Here is a 13,088-nt window from a genome sequence, read left to right as displayed (position 1 = left end):
CGGATGAGAAAACGCACAGACCAATCACGTGACACCACTCAGCCAATCAAGTCTGTGCATTCCAGCCGGTAAACACTGCGACTCTACAGTGCAGACAGATGAGAGAGTTAGAGGCGAGTTACATGTGGAAAGACGGTGGAAAGAAAAAGAAAGATAGCGAACGTAGAAAAAAACGAAGGGAGAGATACAGACGACTGTGCAGGAGAAAGTTAAGAAAAAGACGAGTGAGACAGGAGACAAATAGCGCTCTCCAAAAAAGAAACGTGTACAGCAACAATACAGCATTTAATCCGTGATGGAGAGACTCATTTCTGTTCTTACTTCCCACTGGAGCACAATTAATTTTTATTTTCTCTTAATTTGATAAGAGAAAGGTTTGATAAGGTGGGGCGGTCCGGGTCCTTTCTGTGTGGAGTTTGTATGTTCTCCCCGTGTTCGCGTGGGTTTACTTCGGGAGCTCCGGTTTCCTCCCACAGTACAAAGACGTGCAAGTGAGGTGAATTGGAGACACTAAATTGTCCATGACTGTATTCGATATAAACTTGTGACCTGATGAACCTTGTGTAATGAGTAACTACCGTTCCTGTCATGATGTAACCAAAGTGTAAAACACGACGTTAAAATCCTAATAAACAAACAGACATCTGATTTGACAGTCAGTTATTGATTACATGCAGATGTTGATACAACTACTAGGCTATTTATATATAATATATATCAATATATATGTTATATATATATCAATATACAGTGTATCACAAAAGTGAGTACACCCCTCACATTTCTGCAAATATTTCATTATATCTTTTCATGGGACAACACTATAGACATGAAACTTGGATATAACTTAGAGTAGTCAGTGTACAGCTTGTATAGCAGTGTAGATTTACTGTCTTCTGAAAATAACTCAACACACAGCCATTAATGTCTAAATAGCTGGCAACATAAGTGAGTACACCCCACAGTGAACATGTCCAAATTGTGCCCAAATGTGTCGTTGTCCCTCCCTGGTGTCATGTGTCAAGGTCCCAGGTGTAAATGGGGAGCAGGGCTGTTAAATTTGGTGTTTTGGGTACAAGTTTCTCATACTGGCCACTGGATATTCAACATGGCACCTCATGGCAAAGAACTCTCTGAGGATGTGAGAAATAGAATTGTTGCTCTCCACAAAGATGGCCTGGGCTATAAGAAGATTGCTAACACCCTGAAACTGAGCTACAGCATGGTGGCCAAGGTCATACAGCGGTTTTCCAGGACAGGTTCCACTCGGAACAGGCTTCGCCAGGGTCGACCAAAGAAGTTGAGTCCACGTGTTCGGCGTCATATCCAGAGGTTGGCTTTAAAAAATAGACACATGAGTGCTACCAGCATTGCTGCAGAGGTTGAAGACGTGGGAGGTCAGCCTGTCAGTGCTCAGACCATACGCCGCACACTGCATCAACTCGGTCTGCATGGTCGTCATCCCAGAAGGAAGCTGACGCACAAGAAAGCCCGCAAACAGTTTGCTGAAGACAAGCAGTCCAAGAACATGGATTACTGGAATGCCCTGTGGTCTGACGAGACCAAGATAAACTTGTTTGGCTCAGATGGTGTCCAGCATGTGTGGCGGCGCCCTGGTGAGAAGTACCAAGACAACTGTATCTTGCCTACAGTCAAGCATGGTGGTGGTAGCATCATGGTCTTGGGCTGCATGAGTGTTGCTGGCACTGGGGAGCTGCGGTTCATTGAGGGAAACATGAATTCCAACATGTACTGTGACATTCTGAAACAGAGCATGATCCCCTCCCTTCGAAAACTGGGCCTCATGGCAGTTTTCCAACAGGATAACGACCCCAAACACAACCTCCAAGATGACAACTGCCTTGCTGAGGAAGCTGAAGGTAAAGGTGATGGACTAAACCCAATTGAGCACCTGTGGCGCATCCTTAAGTGGAAGGTGGAGGAGTTCAAGGTGTCTAACATCCACCAGCTCCGTGATGTCATCATGGAGGAGTGGAAGAGGATTCCAGTAGCAACCTGTGCAGCTCTGGTGAATTCCATGCCCAGGAGGGTTAAGGCAGTGCTGGATAATAATGGTGGTCACACAAAATATTGACACTTTGGGCACAATTTGGACATGTTCACTGTGGGGTGTACTCACTTATGTTGCCAGCTATTTAGACATTAATGGCTGTGTGTTGAGTTATTTTCAGAAGACAGTAAATCTACACTGCTATACAAGCTGTACACTGACTACTCTAAGTTATATCCATGTTTTATTTCTATAGTGTTGTCCCATGAAAAGATATAATAAAATATTTGCAGAAATGTGAAAGGTGTACTCACTTTTGTGATACACTGTATATGTTACATATACAGTGTATCACAAAAGTGAGTACACCCCTCACATTTCTGCAGATATTTAAGTATATCTTTTCATATACTTAAACAACACTGACAAAATGACACTTTGACACAATGAAAAGTAGTCTGTGTGCAGCTTATATAACAGTGTACATTTATTCTTCCCTCAAAATAACTCAATATACAGCCATTAATGTCTAAACCACCGGCAACAAAAGTGAGTACACCCCTAAGAGACTACACCCCTAAATGTCCAAATTGAGCACTGCTTGTCATTTTCCCTCCAAAATGTCATGTGATTTGTTAGTGTTACTAGGTCTCAGGTGTGCATAGGGAGCAGGTGTGTTCAATTTAGTAGTACAGCTCTCACACTCTCTCATACTGGTCACTGAAAGTTCCAACATGGCACCTCATGGCAAAGAACTCTCTGAGGATCTTAAAAGACGAATTGTTGCGCTACATGAAGATGGCCAAGGCTACAAGAAGATTGCCAACACCCTGAAACTGAGCTGCAGCACAGTGGCCAAGATCATCCAGCGTTTTAAAAGAGCAGGGTCCACTCAGAACAGACCTCGCGTTGGTCGTCCAAAGAAGCTGAGTGCACGTGCTCAGCGTCACATCCAACTGCTGTCTTTGAAAGATAGGCGCAGGAGTGCCGTCAGCATTGCTGCAGAGATTGAAAAGGTGGGGGGTCAGCCTGTCAGTGCTCAGACCATACGCCGCACACTACATCAAATTGGTCTGCATGGCTGTCACCCCAGAAGGAAGCCTCTTCTGAAGTCTCTACACAAGAAAGCCCGCAAACAGTTTGCTGAAGACATATCAACAAAGGACATGGATTACTGGAACCATGTCCTATGGACTGATGAGACCAAGATTAATTTGTTTGGTTCAGATGGTCTCAAGCATGTGTGGCGGCAATCAGGTGAGGAGTACAAAGATAAGTGTGTCATGCCTACAGTCAAGCATGGTGGTGGGAATTCCATGGTCTGGGGCTGCATGAGTGCAGCAGGTGTTGGGGAGTTACATTTCATTGAGGGACACATGAACTCCAATATGTACTGTGAAATACTGAAGCAGAGCATGATCCCCTCCCTCCGGAAACTGGGTCGCAGGGCAGTGTTCCAGCATGATAATGACCCCAAACACACCTCTAAGACGACCACTGCTTTATTGAAGAGGCTGAGGGTAAAGGTGATGGACTGGCCAAGCATGTCTCCAGACCTAAACCCAATAGAACATCTTTGGGGCATCCTCAAGCGGAAGGTGGAGGAGCGCAAAGTCTCGAATATCCGCCAGCTCCGTGATGTCGTCATGGAGGAGTGGAAAAGTATTCCAGTGGCAACCTGTGAAGCTCTGGTAAACTCCATGCCCAGGAGAGTTAAGGCAGTTCTGGGAAATAATGGTGGCCACACAAAATATTGACACTTCAGGAACTTTCACTAAGGGGTGTACTCACTTTTGTTGCCGGTGGTTTAGACATTAATGGCTGTATATTGAGTTATTTTGAGGGAAGAATAAATTTACACTGTTATATAAGCTGCACACAGACTACTTTTCATTGTGTCAAAGTGTCATTTTGTCAGTGTTGTCCCATGAAAAGATATACTTAAATATCTGCAGAAATGTGAGGGGTGTACTCACTTTTGTGATACACTGTATATATCAATATACAGTGTATCACAAAAGTGAGTACACCCCTCACATTTCTGCAAATATTTTATTATATCTTTTCATGGGACAACACTATAGAAATAAAACTTGGATATAAGTTAGAGTAGTCAGTGTACAACTTGTATAGCAGTGTAGATTTACTGTCTTCTGAAAATAACTCAACACACAGCCATTAATGTCTAAATGGCTGGCAACATAAGTGAGTACACCCCACAGTGAACATGTCCAAATTGTGCCCAAAGTGTCAATATTTTGTGTGACCACCATTATTATCCAGCACTGCCTTAACCCTCCTGGGCATGGAATTCACCAGAGCTGCACAGGTTGCTACTGGAATCCTCTTCCACTCCTCCATGATGACATCACAGAGCTGGTGGATGTTAGACACCTTGAACTCCTCCACCTTCCACTTGAGGATGCGCCACAGGTGCTCAATTGGGTTTAGTCCATCACCTTTACCTTCAGCTTCCTCAGCAAGGCAGTTGTCATCTTGGAGGTTGTGTTTGGGGTCGTTATCCTGTTGGAAAACTGCCAGTTTTCGAAGGGAGGGGATCATGCTCTGTTTCAGAATGTCACAGTACATGTTGGAATTCATGTTTCCCTCAATGAACTGCAGCTCCCCAGTGCCAGCAACACTCATGCAGCCCAAGACCATGATGCTACCACCACCATGCTTGACTGTAGGCAAGACACAGTTGTCTTGGTACTTCTCACCAGGGCGCCGCCACACATGCTGGACACCATCTGAGCCAAACAAGTTTATCTTGGTCTCGTCAGACCACAGGGCATTCCAGTAATCCATGTTCTTGGACTGCTTGTCTTCAGCAAACTGTTTGCAGGCTTTCTTGTGCGTCAGCTTCCTTCTGGGATGACGACCATGCAGACCGAGTTGATGCAGTGTGCGGCGTATGGTCTGAGCACTGACAGGCTGACCTCCCACGTCTTCAACCTCTGCAGCAATGCTGGCAGCACTCATGTGTCTATTTTTTAAAGCCAACCTCTGGATATGACGCCGAACACGTGGACTCAACTTCTTTGGTCGACCCTGGCGAAGCCTGTTCCGAGTGGAACCTGTCCTGGAAAACCGCTGTATGACCTTGGCCACCATGCTGTAGCTCAGTTTCAGGGTGTTAGCAATCTTCTTATAGCCCAGGCCATCTTTGTGGAGAGCAACAATTCTATTTCTCACATCCTCAGAGAGTTCTTTGCCATAAGGTGCCATGTTGAATATCCAGTGGCCAGTATGAGAGAATTGTACCCAAAACACCAAATTTAACAGCCCTGCTCCCCATTTACACCTGGGACCTTGACACATGACACCAGGGAGGGACAACGACACATTTGGGCACAATTTGGACATGTTCACTGTGGGGTGTACTCACTTATGTTGCCAGCTATTTAGACATTAATGGCTGTGTGTTGAGTTATTTTCAGAAGACAGTAAATCTACACTGCTATACAAGTTGTACACTGACTACTCTAAGTTATATCCAAGTTTCATGTCTATAGTGTTGTCCCATGAAAAGATATAATGAAATATTTGCAGAAATGTGAGGGGTGTACTCACTTTTGTGATACACTGTATATGTTATATATATATATATATATATATCAAATTTTAGTTGAATACCCCTGGTTTAGAACCTGTAAAATAATGGACTCTGTGCTTTGCATCGTACAGAAACCGTGAGGAAAAGGTTCGAAAGGTCGTTGTTTATCAAGAACGATAGCATTCGAGAAGCTACGAGGCTACCACCCATGCTAACAGCTTGGTTAAAAAGGGCAGATTAGAAGTTGACCCATAGTCCTCAAGTGTAGCTGTATCCAGACCTGGTCTCCCGAGCAGAAGTCGAAAATCCCCACCTTAAGAGCGAGGTCAATCCCCATTTTGGGCGCCCAGGTGGTGCAGTGGAATATTGCGCCAGCTGGACACCCTGAGTTCGAATCTCAGCTCTGCTACCGGTCGGCTGGGCGGCCACTAGCAGGCATACTTGGCAACTAAGCCTTCAGGGTGGGAAAAGACTAATAAGGACTAATAAGAGGGTGGGGTCTTCGACGCTGCGTAAGGACCCTGGGCGCCCCCTAGCAGGCATACTTGGCAACTAAGTCTTCTGGGTGGAAAAAGACTAATAGAGACTAATAAGGACTATTAAGTGGGTGGGGTCTTCGACGCTGCATAAGGACCCTGGGCGCCCCCTAGCAGGCATAACTGGCAACTAAGTCCTCTGGGTGGGAAAAGACTAATAATGACTAATAAGGACTAATAAGAGGGTGGGGTCTTCGATGCTGTGTAAGGACCCTGGGCGCCCCCTAGCAGGCATACTTTACCACTAAGTCTTCTGGGTGGGAAAAGACTTATCGAGACTAATAAGGAGTAATAAGTGGGTAGGGTCTTCGACGCTGCGCATGGAACCTGGTTAGTACCCCAGAGGCGTCTGTCCAGAAGTGGAGGGAGGCGTAGATTAGAAGAAGGGGTTGACGGAGGGGTCGACGGACTGTGTACGTGTCGTAAGAACCTCCTCGGACGCGATTGGTGTCTCCAGCAGAGGAATTGGCTATCTGAATTTATTACAGGGGCAAACTGACCACCTCTTAGGCAAACCAAGTACCCCCACCAAGTCTCGAACTCAGAGCTTTCACTCAGAGCAAGGTCGTAGCCATGAGCTGAACATCGAGGGGGGCCAGATGTACCAGGGTACACTGATATTATATTGTGATTACGACCTCGACTCAGAGAGTGAATGTGTTCACCAGTTACACCACAGGGATTTGCTTTTGGTTTGCCCCATGAGCACTGGTGCCTATTTGCCAAACCTTGGCATTCCACTGTCTTCCACTGCTGGAGCCCCTATAGCGTCTGTGGAGGGTAGATTTGCCGACCTCTTCTTATTCACCCATACTTCTGTGTATTCATGTGTGAAGCCAGTCCTGCGCATGGAGAGTCACACTCTGATCTTCACATTCCTTATTTCTGTAAAGGCGCCTCGGGCTACTAACCAGGGTCCTTACACGGCGATGAAGACCCCGCCCACTTTTTTAAGTCCGGTCGTTTCCCATACAGCAGACTTTAGTGGCTAGTCGTGCTCTCTAGGGGGCGCCCAGCCGACCGGTAGCAGAGCTGATATTCGAACTAAGATTCGAACCCATAAATAATATCATTTATATGTAATACATTAATAAACTGTTTACAATATTTACTAATATATAAAACAAATAAATGAAAAAATAAATAGAACAATATTGCAAATAAATATGTAATAAAATATGACTGTACAAAACTATACATTATATATAAAATAAATAAATTAAAAAAAAAAAAATAACTAAAAATATTTCAAATAAAAATTTAATAAAATATGACTGTACAAAAGCTATAGCTTAATAAACTATTTACAATATTTACTAATATAAAAATGTAAGAATAAAAAAAAAAAATATATACAAATATTGCAAATAAATATGTAATAAAATATGACTGTACAAAAACTATACATTAATAACCTATTATAATATTTACTAATATATAAAATAAATAAATAAATAAAAAATAAATATAAAAATATTGCAAATAAATATGTAATAAAATATGACTACAAAAACTATACATTAATAAACTATTTATAATATTTAAAAGGGTCACGGTGGGTCCGATTCACCGGGCAAAAAGCAAGAAACACCCCGGATAGGTAGCCGGGGTGCACACACACCTAAAGGAATTTTTTATTACTGTATCTCCAATGAACCTGACTGCACATCTTTGGACTGAGGGAGGACACCCACATAGGACTCAGGCTGCTCCATCCGGGATTCAAACCCAGAACCTTCTTGGGCTGAGGAGACAGTGCTACCCACTGAGCCTTTTGATCATCTTTCCTAGTCTTTTTCCACACCCAGCAACAGACCCTCCAACCTTTGATCTGAGCTTTTCTTCTCCGTGAGACTGGATAATAGCCACACATGCTCAATAAGAAAGGTGTCCGACTTCGGATCGGAAGATTGCAGGTTCGAGTCCTGCCAGGGTCGTGGCTGGATGATAGCTGTACACGTTAAAGGTTTTAAGACTAAAGAACTGAGTATATACTAAGTATATACGTATATATACACCAATCAGCCGTAACATTGAAACCACCTCCTTGTTCTACACTCACTGTCCATTTTATCAGCTCCACTTACCATATAGAAGCACTTTGTAGTTCTACAATTACTGACTGTAGTCCATCTTTTTCTCTGCATGCTTTGTTAACCTTCTTTCATGCTGTTCTTCAATGGTCGGGACCCCCACAGGACCACCACAGAGCAGGTATTATTTAGGCGGTGGATCATTCTCAGCACTGCAGTGACACTGACACGGTGGTGGTGTGTTAGTGTGTGTTGTGCTGGTATGAGTGGATCAGACACAGCAGCGCTGCTGGAGTTTTTAAACACCTCACTGTCACTGCTGGACTGAGAATAGTCCACCAACCAAAACTATCCAGCCAACAGCGCCCCGTGGGCAGCATCCTGTAACCACTGATGAAGGTCTAGAAGATGACCGACTCAAACAGCAGCAATAGATGAGCGATCGTCTCTGACTTTACATCTACAAGGTGGACCAACTAGGTACGAGTGTCTAATAGAGTGGACAGTGAGTGGACACGGTGTGATCCACTCATACCAGCACAACACACACTAACACACCACCACCATGTCAGTGTCAGTGCAGTGTTGAGAATCATCCACCACCCAAATAATACCTGCTCTGTGGTGGTCCTGTGGGGGTCCTGACCATTGAAGAAGAGGGTGAAAGCAGGTTAAAAAAGTATGTAGAGAAACTGATGGACTACAGTCAGTAATTGTAGAACTACAAAGTGTTTCTATATGGTAAGTGGAGCTGATAAAATAATACAATGCAAATAAACTATACAATAATAAACTATTTACAATATTTACTAATATATAAAGTAAATAAATAATAAAAAGTAATTATAAAAATATGTATGTATAAGTATGTATAAGTATGTACTGTATATTTATAGATATATAACAAATTAAAGTAAATAAATATCAATAAATAAACATACAGTTAGATAAAAAATGCAGGTGTAGTTATGTGTGGTGGGAGTTTTATTAAGGGTCTTTCTTATTTACACACACGCACACATACACACACACAAAGGTCACCCATCCAACACAGGTCAAACACACACTCACTCATACCTAAAGGAATTTTTGTAGTATCTCCAATGAACCTGACTGCACATCTTTGGACTAAGGGAGCAAACCCACATGGACCTGGGCTGCCACAGCTGGGAAACAAACCCAAGACCTTCTTGCTGTGCAGCAACAGTGCTACCCACCGAGCTATTTGATTGTTCGACACCCTGTTACAGACCCTCTAAGTTCTGATCCCCAGCTTTTCTTCTGCAGTCTTTAAAAGCCATGAGACTGGATAATAGCCACACACGCTCAGTAAGAACACCACAGACAGAGGCCTTGTGGCCTAATGGATAAGGCATCCGACTTCGGATCGGAAGATTGCAGGTTCGAGTCCTGCCAGGGTCGAAGCTGATCACGTCATAGTTTTTCAGGCTATAGAACACCTTTATTTGTTATATATACTAGGGATGCACCGATCCAACTTTTTCAGTTCCGATACCGATCCGATACATATACTTTGCATATCGGCCGATACCCGATACCGATCCGATACCATTGTTGAATTCATAAACCGTGTACTTTATCATGTGGGAAAGGCATCAGGATCGACTTAAACATTACTAAGTTTGCAAAACAAAATATAATTAACACAGATATAAATGTACTGAACTGCTATTTATTTGTCAATAAAATAATAAACAGGCATCTTAATATTTCAGTGTTATTTTCACTCAACGAGTGAGCATCCGACGCTGCCTTGGTGACCAAGGCAATCCCAGCATTCATTGCGGGTCGGGTGCGCTTTTCTTACAGAAAAATAAACATGGCTTGACGGGGCGGAGAAACGAATGGAGTTATTATTATCAAACGTAAATAAAATATTACTGATTTTTAGTTCGAGCTTGTCAGGAAATGTAACGGTTATCGGTACATGAAGGGAGATGTTATATTGACGTTAGCGTTAGCGCTGTGCTACCTCAGTTCATTGGTTTTAATGGCAAGATGCTAAATGCTAAACCCGATGGAATCGTTATGTAACGCGTTCGAATAACCTGATTTATGAGTTGATGACTTATTAGAATCCTCTCTACTGAGGCAGCCGCTTATGTAGACAGTAAGACAGCGAGGCAGCTCCTTAGGTTTTCGAACACACCCAAAATGTAGCTGCTGACAATGAGAAAAACAGTAGTAGCTTAAATAACTTTTTCAAATAAACGTATCCGTAAATATTTAGTGCAAACAGTAATTCAAAATAAAATATAGCAGCTAAACCTGAGTAATAAACATGTTGCCATCGAACTTGTTGGCATAGCAAGCAAGTGAAATACCTCCATGGTTAAGGTACTGGACTAGTAAGTCAAGGGTTGCTGGTTCAAACCCAACCACTGTCAGGTTGCCACTGTTGGGCCCTTGAGCAAGGTCTCAGCAGGTCCTTTACCCTTTATTATCTACCTATATAACATTCTATTCTATAATACTCTATTCTTCTTAGTTTTACTCTAAATAAAGTGTTCTGTTCAGCCACGACCCTGGCAGGACTCGAACCTGCAATCTTCCGATCCGAAGTCGGACGTCTTATCCATTAGGCCACAAGGCCAGTCTCGTGGAGAAGAGAAGCTTAGGATCAAAGGTTGGAGGGTCTGTTACTGGGCTTAGAACAAGACAAGGAATGACGATTGAATGTCTCGGTGGGTAGCACTGTCTCCTTAGAGCAAGAAGGTCCTGGGTTTGATTCCCAGATGGAGCAGCCCGGGTCCTGGGCCCTGTTTATGTTCTCAAATGCTATTTTGTAACCCCCATCCAACCAGGTGGTTCTGTGGTCGCCCAATAAGTCGTGATCTAGGTCATATGTAGGGCAGTCGTAGACTAGTCGTTAAGATACTGGACTAGTAAGCCAAATATAAAAAAATATGTAATTCAAATATTTGTATTTTATTGTTTTTATTTTATTATTTAATGCTTTTTAATTTAATTTGTATGTATTTAATAATATATCTTTTATTCAATTAATCATTCTTATTAGAAATATTGTATTATGCTTTAATTTTAATTGTATTTAGAGTCCTAAGGGTCCCAGCGAACATGCTTTGTTTTGCTTTTTTTTTTTTTAAATATATAATTAAAAATATATTAAATATATTAAATATAATTTTTTTTTTTTATTATTATTTTATGATTGATTTTTATTTAATGTGCATGTATTTAATATATCTTACAATAATAAATAATTAATCTTTTTTTTTTTTTAATCCTGAGTTGTTAAGGTACTGGACAAGTAAGCCAAAGGTCGCTGGTTCAAACCCAACCACTGTCAGGTTGTCACAGTTGGGCTTTTGAGCAAGGTCCTTAATTCTCAATTGCTAAGACCGTAAGTCACGTTGGATAAAAGTGCCTGTTAAAATGTATATAATATGATACGAGTGCATTTTAAGGCAGGTATTTCCAACCGGGGGGACCAGGCCTGAAGTGGGGGGTTTAACAAATGGACACTTATGTACTATACATAATACAATTCAGTCCTTGATGCTGAAGTAGACCCAGGTGCTGAAGCTCCTACCATCTGCGAGTGCTATTAGACGTCTTTTGTCATACTGGCTGAAATAATAGTAAGAATAAAATCATAACCCGTGTCCAGGGGGTCTGAGAAACAAAGTCAGAAATGACTTACCACGTATTATGATGTCACAATGCCGAACCTGTTAACTCCGATATTACGTTGAATCTACGCTCAGCTCTCAGGTTTGACACACTTTTAGAAAGAAAGAGACCCCCCGGGGCCGTACCTGAGGAGGAGGACTCACCTGTAGAGGAGGACTCACCTGTAGAGGAGGAGTCACTTCAACCTTCATTTTTTTACAAGCGAGGTCATCTGAGCTCCTCAATGACAAAATAAAGTACTTTGTGAATTTGACCACAAACACGTCGCCGCATCTCGAGTGTGTACGGTGTAAACACCCATCGCAAAATCCACACTGTCCTCACAGAGATGACACCGTTTAGTACATGGGGGCTCTGAGAGGATCGGTTAACAGTTTACAGTAAACCGTCTAGGTTACTCAAATGTAGCTTATCAACAGTTACTTAATGTTAATCTATTAAAACGCAGGTTTGTCGGTCGTGTTTATTTTAATATGCTGTAAAATATGGTCATTTTTTACTCATTCTAGCAATCTAGCTAAAGTACACTATGAAGGGTGGTTCACAAATCAAACATAATAATATTTATACCTCTTATAATAATAAATAATTAATCATTCTTATGATAATTATTGTATTATTCTTTAATTATTTACTTTATTTAAGTGTATTTACATACAGTGAGGCTAAAAGTCTAAGAGTAGCAGCGAACACGCTTTTGTTTTGCATTTTTTCAAAAATATATAATTATAAAATATATTAAATATATTAAAAATATATAGAAAAATATATAATTCAAATATTTGTTTTTTATAATTTTTATTTTATTATTTAATTATTCATTTTTTAAGTGTATGTATTTAATTATATATTTAATAATAATAAATAATTAACAATTTTTATTAAAAATATTGTTTATACTTTAATTTTTTACTTTATTTAATTGAGTCCCAGCAAACACGCTTCTGTTTTGCATTTTTTTTAAATATATAATAAAAAATATATATATATTACAAAATATATAATATATATAATTAAAATATGTTTATTTAATTATTTTTATTTTATTTAATGTGCATGTATTTCTCATTCTTATTAGAAATATTTTATTATGCTTTAATTTTTAACTTTATTTTATTGTATTTACATACAGTGATGGCTAAAAATCTAAGAGCACCAGTGAATAATTAATATAAATGTTTTTATTAAAAATATTATATAATTGTTTTTTATATATATTTTAAAAAATTTAATCTTTGATTTAAATTTATTTATTTATTTATTTATTTCATTGTATT

General features: G+C 40.8%; 2 non-coding genes and 1 pseudogene across 2 annotated transcripts; 2 read left to right on the top strand and 1 right to left on the bottom strand.

Moving 5' to 3' along the window:
- LOC134328691 (NACHT, LRR and PYD domains-containing protein 3-like) overlaps window positions 1-13,088 on the top strand; it is a 1,194,473-nt pseudogene that overhangs the window by 739,075 nt on the left and 442,310 nt on the right.
- trnar-ucg (transfer RNA arginine (anticodon UCG)) lies at window positions 9,486-9,558 on the top strand. Its single transcript has one exon. It is a non-coding gene; the product is annotated as a tRNA-Arg (tRNA).
- trnar-ucg (transfer RNA arginine (anticodon UCG)) lies at window positions 10,678-10,750 on the bottom strand. Its single transcript has one exon. It is a non-coding gene; the product is annotated as a tRNA-Arg (tRNA).

The sequence above is a fragment of the Trichomycterus rosablanca genome, chromosome 15 (genome assembly GCF_030014385.1).
Source record: "Trichomycterus rosablanca isolate fTriRos1 chromosome 15, fTriRos1.hap1, whole genome shotgun sequence".
NCBI classification, from domain to species: domain Eukaryota; kingdom Metazoa; phylum Chordata; class Actinopteri; order Siluriformes; family Trichomycteridae; genus Trichomycterus; species Trichomycterus rosablanca.
Note: the sequence above shows the minus strand (reverse complement) of the source record. Positions and strands in the feature narration are given on the sequence as shown.